Here is a 9,592-nt window from a genome sequence, read left to right as displayed (position 1 = left end):
CTCTCCCAGCAGAAGCCTCAGAACTGCTCAGTCTGACTGACACTAGAGGTTCCTGGGGTGAATCTCTTGTGTCAGGAGGCCTGTGCATGATGGATGTCCTCTTGCTGATGGAGGCTAATATCTATCAGGAGCAGGGAGGGACCTACTGGCCCCAGGATGTCAGTTGCACTCTAAATCTGGATTTCCAAGGTGTACACAAGTATTTAAGTGAAACTTAACAAGGATCAATTAGGGAAATGAACATTCGATGCTGTTATTTGAACGTTTTGCACATGTAAACTTTTGACAGCATAACCCTTTTGGCTCTCTGCAACTAGAAAATGTGTCCAACAGTTGTTTGTTTTGATATAATGCACATCTAGCAAGCATCAGCAGCAGCTAAGTAAAAACATGGTTGCATGTCCTTGCACGCAAGATAACAAAGTGGTTTATCATCTTTATAAGGTCAATAACTGCCCACAGTCACACAAGTATAGACTGCAAATCTGACAAAGCTGACAGTATCACGGAATGCATTTTCCTGGAAGTTAATGATAAGAATGAATGCCCTTATTTAGGGGATTTAGGATCTGAAATAAAAGCTGGCAGCACAAACTTGAAGGCCATTAGGCAATGAAAAACAACTGAGGATAGCTAATGCATGTTTGAAACATTTATACACATCCGTTTTTTCATACCCAGTCATGAAATGTACTGTAAAACATAGAGGAAAGGACAGCATTCTGCAAGGAAAGACACAAAGATTATTGAATTAGCTAGTGGCGTGTGCCAGATAACATTCTGACTTCTTTTCATGAAGGACTTGCCATTGTAATGTTGTCTTGTTGTGTGACTGAACAACAAAGTTTGAAGTGAAGTCATGCAGAGGGAGTGTGTTTCTAAAGTGGGATTCGTGACTCATTTTAGACTGTATGCAGCTGTCTGATGAAATAAAAGATAAAAAGCATGAATAATTCAAAAACACAATCTTAAATGCAGAGAGAGATTTTTAGGAAGACCTTAATTGAACTTGTCTGGCCAGATTGACCTAGACTTCCCTGGCCTTTTTCAATCACAGAGTGTGCCAATAAAATTATTACTGCTCCCAGTAGAAGTTCGAATTGGCAAGGATCACTGTAAAAAAATAGATTGGAACTTGCTTTAAAAATAATGGAGTGGAATATTAGGATATGTTAGGCTAAATAACTCATTTTTTTACAATTGTATTCAATTAAATGCCATTCAAATCCTTCTCATAGCCCATAAGACTATTTTAAATCTCTGCAAATGTATGCACTTATTAACTCTAATATATTAAAGATCCATTAATCATTGATATGTATACATCAGACTAATAAAAAGCATGTATTATTGACGCTTAAATTGTTAGGACCCAGAATGAGCTTGTTGGGTCAAGTGCCAGCCAGTCTAATTTAACCTGAAATAATACTTATAATGTTTATAATAATGGATTGCAAGGTAATGCTTTTTTTTCAGTTATCACTCTCCTAATGCATTATTTCAGAGGAGTTAAAATGCACATATAAATGCATGTTTAAACAATGATTGCAAAAAGAAAATTTCTACCAAAATGCAAAGAAATTTCAGTCATGACATTTGGAAATGAATGTGCGACTGAATCAGGAATCCTTTTGGATGAAAACTGTAACTTCTTACAGTGATTTTCCAAGTCAGCTCTTTTGAGAGAGATCTCAATTTGCATTACAATGGCAGATAAGTTGCTGCCAAAAGTGCCTCTTGTTTATAATACCTTACGGGAACATCTCAGCATTTGTCAAGCATTTACTATCCAAAGCAAATGCTTCATTGGTATTGACAGATCAGTTCCTTTGATTGGCACAATGGTGTGGCAAAAGAACATACGACACCAAATAATATGGGTGTTGTTTAAAAAATTAAGCAAAGTCACAATGTGTTTTTCCTCTAAATAAAAGGCATGACGGTAGAAAAACAAAATTGTCTAATCTCATTGGCTCTAGACAAAGTCACTGCTGCATGCTGATAGAGTTTCCAGCAAACAGCCAGAGGGGCCTCTGGAAGTTCAGCAGGACTTATCAGCTCACAACAGTGGGGTAATACTGTTCTTTCAGCTCAGCAAGCACATCCACTGGCTCCGTTCTCACAGCACTGAGATGACATTGGGAGAATTCATCATGCTCTGGAAAGGGTGATGTTCATAGTTACATGATGCATGGTGTGCGCTTATTTCCCTAATGCCCACTACATCATATCTGTCCATATGATAGAAATCCTTCCACCTCGGTGAACCATTATAGAGATGATTTCAATTAAATTTTTCATCGTAATTAATTAAATTATCTCATCGTGTCATTTTATCATATCTCATATTTTTTAATGATTGTATCTCATTATTATGACTAAATAGCTCATATTTTAACTTTCTGTGTCATAATCAGGACTTTATTCAAGGCATTTTCTCTTATGTGTCAGGAATGGGTTTCCATTCTTTGACACGGGAAGTCGTGGCCTAATGGTTAGAGAGTCGGACTCCCAATCGAAAGGTTGTGAGTTTGAGTCCCGGGCCGGCAGGAATTGTGGGTGGGGGGAGTGCATGTACAGTTCTCTCTCCACCCTCAATACCACGACTTAGGTGCCCTTGAGCAAGGCATCGAACCCCCAACTGCTCCCCGGGTGCCGCAGCATAAATGGCTGCCCACTGCTCCGGGTGTGCTTACAGTGTGTGTGTTCACTGCTCTGTGTGTGTGTGCACTTTGGATGGGTTAAATGCAGAGCACAAATTCTGAGTATGGGTCACCATACTTGGCTGAATGTCACTTCACTTTCAAAATCTCATAAACATAACACCAGAGTCCTTGCTCCACTATAACTTTAGTGCTGCATAATCCATAATGGTGCATTTGCTTCTTATGAGCTTGTGAACTGATTATCCTTTGTGGAGATCTTCTTCAGTTCTTATAATTTAGCAACTGCTAAATATATTATGGGATCAGGTGGGATTAATTGCTAATGGAAAAGCTTGTTTTGTGAATGAGTTCAGCTGTGTGGGTGTTTGTTAGAGTGATTCAGCAGCCATGCTTACTATCACAGTCTCATCAAAGAGCATCCGCTCTTCCAATTGCTTGATGGATCTCTGCTCCTTTTTTTGCCACATTCTGCACAGCTTTCTATGATCTGTTCAACAGAACTGACAATTCAGGCAAGATCAAACAAAATCTACCCATTCATCTCAGAAAATGCTCACAAATATCCACAAGAAATATTTCTATATAATAAAAAAAAGAAAAATTTTAACGTTGTAGTAAAATGGCTTTTTTTTTTTTTTTTGCATTTTGAGATTTATTTATTTTTTATTGGTAGTGGTCAATATTGGATTTAATTGTGGATGCCCATTTCCCCTATTTTCATGATTATGTTACCTTTGCCATCATCCAATGCTCAGTTAAATTATTTATTAACACTGGTAATTTTTTAGCAAATTTATTTATTATCTGTTTATTTATCGGCCAGACTTGTAATATTGGTGCATCCCTATTCACAACCAGTGGTGTGCACAGACCTCCGGAGAGGCGGGGGAGTAGTGTCAATTCAATTCAATTTGATTCAATTCAAGTTTATTTGTAAAGCGCGTTTTATGATTAAAATCATTGCAAAGCAACTTTACCAAAAATTAAGTTTTTACAATATTGAGTAGTAGCTTATAGTAGCCTGTCAGTTTATGTGCATATGACAGGAATTTTCAGAAAAATTAACACAAGACACAGTCAACAGCAGTTATTATGTGATTGCATAGTAAGTAGCAATATTTGTTAGTTTTGCATGTTGTTTTAGGGTTAGCATCATCTGTGGTCCTCTGAGGGGTTGGCATCATCTCTTCTCATGTGTTCTGGATCCAGACCGGAGCTTGTGTAAATCCTAGTTACCAGGGAATGTAAATCCCGTGGCAAAACAGAGAAACAAATAGAGACATAATTAGCATAGCTGCTGTGCCAACAAAGTAAAATTAATTAGTTTAACCAAGAAAAAGAATGCACATTTGATCAGATACAACTGCAGTCACAATTTAAGAGATACATTATTCGAATGCTTGGTGAAAGAGATGTGTTTTTAATCTAGATTTAAACAGAGAGAGTGTGTCTGAACCCCGAACATTATCAGGAAGGCTATTCCAGAGTTTGGGAGCCAAATGTGAAAAAGCTCTACCTTCTTTAGTGGACTTTGTTATCCTAGGAACTACCAAAAGTCCAGCGTTTTGTGACTTTAGGGAGCGTGATGGATTGTAACGTGGTATAAGGCTAGTCAGGTACGCAGGAGCTAAACCATTAAGGGTCTTATAGATAAGTAGTAATAATTTGTAACTGATACAGAACTTAATAGGTAGCCAGTGCAGAGACTGTAAAATTGGGGTAATATGATCATATTTTCTTGACCTGGTAAGGACTCTTTTTGTATTTTGGACAACCTGTAGCTCATTTATTGAAGATGTTGGACAACCAATCACAGTCCGGGGCACCTTAATCAGACCGAAAGGGCACTTTAACATCAGTTAGGGCTAGGGCTTGGCCCGGCTCAACCCCCAAAGTAGTGCAAAGTGTAATAAAAAAGACAGCAATTTTAAAAACAAAACCCCCTCAGACTTAACCTTCAACCTGCAGATAGTATGGCAGTTCACATCACAATATAGTACACAAAGATAATAATCATGTGCTGGAAACGTATAATAAACCTGAGCATGAAGGTCATTCAGTGTTATTACCACTTCATGGGGTGTTCCACCTGGGAGTTGTAACTGTTGGATGGCTTTTTTTTTTTTTTTTTTTGATGCCACAGTTCCTCCAACCAGATCCTGAAATGGAGATAAGTTTGCAGTCAGCTAGGTGTGAATCCTATAAATTGACACAGGCTTTATGAGATCCCTGAATTTGCCATGATGAATTATCTAAATGTTGAAACCCTCAGCTGCATCCCAGAGAGCCTTAGAGAGATATATTGGCTTTTCAATAGGTCTTTTCCCTTCTAAACGGATACAGTACCAAGCAATTTCAATGAAACCTTGCCGGAAACAACTATTAGCTTTTAATATGTAGCTCAAAATTTCTTTAATGTTTCCTCCTTTTTTTTTTTACTTGCTCGTGATAGTTTTTGCAAGGTCAAAACAATGGATTTTCCCTCCAAACGTTTATAGTTTAAGAAAAGACCACCTTTTTTCAGAATTTTTTATTTTATTATTAAATAACATGTCTTTACTGTTAATGCAATAGTGCTTCTAAAAACTGTCCACTGCAAAACTCAGACAGCTCTGTCAGGCCAAAGAAGATGCCTACAGGAATGGGGAGCCTAGTATAAACAGGCCATATAAACAGGACTTATGTGAGATCCTGTTTGTGAACTTCAGCTCGGCCTTCAACACTATCATCCCAATCCTCCTCCTGTCCAAAATAACTCGGCTCTCTATGCCCCCCTTCATCTGCCAGTGGATCAGCATCTTCCTGACAGACAGACAGACATCAGCTACTAAGGCTGGGAAACCTGTGAACCTCTAAAGACACCTCTATCAAGTTCCTAATGTTCACAGATGACACCAAACTTATTGACCTCATACAGGACACAGACGACTCTGCTTCCAGAGAGGACGTTAAAGAGCAGACTGTCTGGTGCAGTTATTCTTGGAACTGAACAAGCTCAAAACAGAGGAGATGATAGTGGACTTCAGGAGAAACCCCTCTGCACTCCCACCACTCACCATCATGGACAGTGCTGTAACAACAGTGGTGTCATTCAGATTCCTGGGCACCAAAGTTGCAGCAGATAGTCGGGACTGCTGATCAAATCACTGGTACAGCCCTCTGCACTCATCCAGAGTGAGTAAAAGACTTGGCAAAATCATTCTGGACCCCTCACACCCAGCCCAGTTCCTCTTTGAACTGTTGCCATCTGGTCGGCGCCACAGAGTACTGAGCAGCAGAACAGTCAGACATAAGAACAGTTTCTTCCCTCAGCCAATCTATCTCATAAACAGTTTACTTGGCAATCAATGTGTAATACACCACAATATTTCTAATTTTTCTATTCTTTTTATTATCTGTCTTGTCTTGTCACTGTCATTCTGTCTTTGCTGTGGAAGCTTCCGTCACCAAAACAAATCCTTGTATTTGTAAGTATTCCTGGCAATAAAGATCTTTCTGATTTGGGTCCATGATGATGACTGCCTTTTTTCCTCATTACATTTTTGGAAAATGTTTGGCAAAGCATTTCATCTGTAAAGAGTGTAATTATGTTGTTTGGAAGCTCTGAAAGCATTGCTTTGGGGTTGCACAACAATCTGCTCTAAAACCTGTCATGTTCTTCCAATATAATGAAACCGAGAACCCCTTTGTTTAATCAAGAGTCTGAAACACAGACTAAAAGCAGTCAGCCAAAAGCTCTGGAGTTGCACAAGACAGTACCTGAGCTCCCTGAAGTCACGTTCACCCCACTCTGTCTCAGGACACACTACAGGCACAATAAATGAGCAGTAATTTGCAGATTGATATCGTTTGGATAAGATAGATGTTATGCAAATTACTATGAATAACTCACAATCTGACCTTATCTAATATTAATCGTTATGTCTACACTATAAGAAAAAATCCACCCATCCATAGAAGAGTGAAAAAGGTGATTTACAGCCATTTCTTTTAACCCTGCACTTTTAAGAAAAGTCTGTAAAATATGCGCATTTATACTGTGTTAATATGAAGGATTTTCCATAATGATTTTTCAGGTTCTTTACTCGCAATCTGAATTATGCATTGCATTGTGTTGTGGTTTAGGGTTAAAAGAAATGGCCATAAACTTGACTGATAATGTCCTGTCCTGTTTTTCTATGATTTTTTTTCTTACAGTGTAAAATGAGTAAAAACTTCCTTCATATTAACACAGTACATTGGACCCTATTTTACAGTTTTGTGCTTCAACCAAGTGGATCTTATAAGAAAATAAACTGTAACTATTTTACAATGTTGTGATTTCGAATACATTTCATATTAGTTAGATTTTTTACAAAAACTAAAAAAAGAAAGAAGATCCAACTCAAACCCCAACCCTAAACCTAACTGTCACTGGGGAATAAGTAGATTTAAAATATATGAATGAGATCATAGAATTGATACAAATTAGTCACTAATTGCAATAAGAGAGTGTTGGCTTCAACTGCCGGAGTTACTTAGTGTAGCTTTAAAATCGAATAATTGCTTACATATTAAAAAATACTGTGGACTGGATTACATCATTTCTAAGGACAATGATTACCACACTTCATGAAGACTTTTAAAACAAAGTACGAAGATAAGCGTGAGAATCTGACCTTCAGCTGGGTTGCCTTGCAGGAAATCTCCAGAGACACATCAACTCTGGATGATGGGCAATAAAAACAAGCAGTCTCAAGCATGCCATCGTATTAATTTCTGTCACACTGCATTTCTTTTTCATTAACATACACGTTTCCATACCTTGGAATGATCACCTACCTTAATTTTCTAGCACAACGACGTCTCACAGAGTGGATGAAACTATTAGCCAATAAGCCACCTTCAATACCACGACTTAGGTGCCCTTGAGCAAGGCATCGAACCCCCAACTGCTCCCCGGGCGCCGCAGCATAAATGGCTGCCCACTGCTCCGGGTGTGTGCTCACAGTGTGTGTGTGTGTGTTCACTGCTCTGTGTGTGTGCATTTCGGATGGGTTAAACGCAGAGCACAAATTCTGAGTATGGGTCACCATACTTGGCTGAAGGTCACGTCACTTTCACTTTCACTTTCATAATGATCATGTTTCACTTTTAGGAAAAATAGTGACAGTGCACAGCTGCAGATTACAAGATAATGTCTTGTTTACTTGCGCAAGCAGGCTGAATCAACAATCTTGCTTCTAAATACACTATTAATGGGAAATGGGAGTGCAGAGCTGCCGTATTATTAAATTGCTAAGAGGAAAATGGTTGGGTTTGCAGCAGTGCCAACAAAGAATCTCAGGACATAACGGGAAAAAGTTTATTCTGAAATTCAAATATTCACTCAGTTAACGTACTTGTTTATTGGATTAACACATTTGGGATAGACACAAAGAATCTCTCTGGTTTGAAAATGATGTGCATTTTACATCCTCATTAATTTAATGATTTTTTTTTTTGGTCTTAATTAGTGACAAGAACAGAGGAAATGTTGTTATGTGGGATGTGCCTGAAGACACAAGGTCTTGCTTTCCACACAGGGCCCATTTAGGTCTTTTTCTAGGCACCAAAAAAGAGGGGAATCACTGATGAGCAGATAACAGTTAGTTGAAATGAGCTGTGGGAAAAGACATCCAGTCATTCAGCTCTGATGAGTGAGGAAAGTGCCCATATTCAAAATGCAAACCATCAGCTTTCCAACTTGAAATGATTAGGCTAATGAATCAAGTAAACGTGTTTTCAGAAGCATATGTGCTATGACACAGTAAATATGAGTGTCGTGAGTATAAAATATTTCTGCATCGATCTGCCTAGAGCGAAAGCAATGTGCTGCTGCTTGGTTTCCTAGAGTGCTTCTTGAAGGTAATAATGTCTACCACTGCAAATAAACAAATATTCAAAAATACCTGCAATGGCAAAGTCTATTTACAACATAATTTCTACATTTTTGAGCAGAATGCTGCCAGGGGCAACACGGGATGTGAAACACATTAGTGGTGGAGATGGGACCATTAAAAAAAAAAAAGCATATAATTTTAAGCTGGCAAGTCATGAAGGTGCTGAATGGGAAACAGTGTCCCTGCGCCTGCAGTACGAGGTACAAAACACCCTGGTGACTCATCACTTAAACACTGAAGTATACTGGAATGAAGAGAGGGAATGAGAGGGACCCAACCCCCAACACAAACACACACAAATATGACCTTCATAATTTGATGCTTAGCTTGTGTCAAGAAAAGAAACACTCAGTGCCTGTCCAGTGAACAATAATGCGACACTCTAATGATTCTGTGTGGATCAGGTTTACAAAAACTGTTCCCAGTGTTAAGAAATAATCAATAGAAAGTGACCAAAATTATGTTACAAGACATAATAAATAAATAATAACTACCTCTTAAATGAATTACACTGTTCAAAACATTTATTAAGCTTATTTGTTTTTTAGAAAACAGCTATTATTGTTGCATATAAAAAGTATATAAATAAATAAATTATTAAATTGACATGCATTGTTATATAATTATATTAGAGTAATAAATATTCATATTACAATTCATTATTCATATATAAACTATTTTGAATATTTTTCTCATGCAAATACAATTAATACACAATTATATATTTAAATGAATATATTTCAATATATTATTATATAAATTATAGAATATTATATATATATTATAATTATATAATTAAAAAAAAAATTAGATCATAACAATTATACATTTTTTACCTTTTAAAGATAACCGTGATTAACTTATAATAACAAATTTGCCATGTATACAGTGAGTGCATAATACAGAATACAAAAATTGCATGGACTGATTTGCTTGATAATATCTGGATCACTTTATGCACATTGAAGGCCTTCTCATATGCTATTTCGGGTTTTCAGTTTCAAA

Source organism: Carassius carassius, chromosome 47, assembly GCF_963082965.1.
Source record: "Carassius carassius chromosome 47, fCarCar2.1, whole genome shotgun sequence".
NCBI lineage: Eukaryota > Metazoa > Chordata > Actinopteri > Cypriniformes > Cyprinidae > Carassius > Carassius carassius.
Note: the sequence above shows the minus strand (reverse complement) of the source record.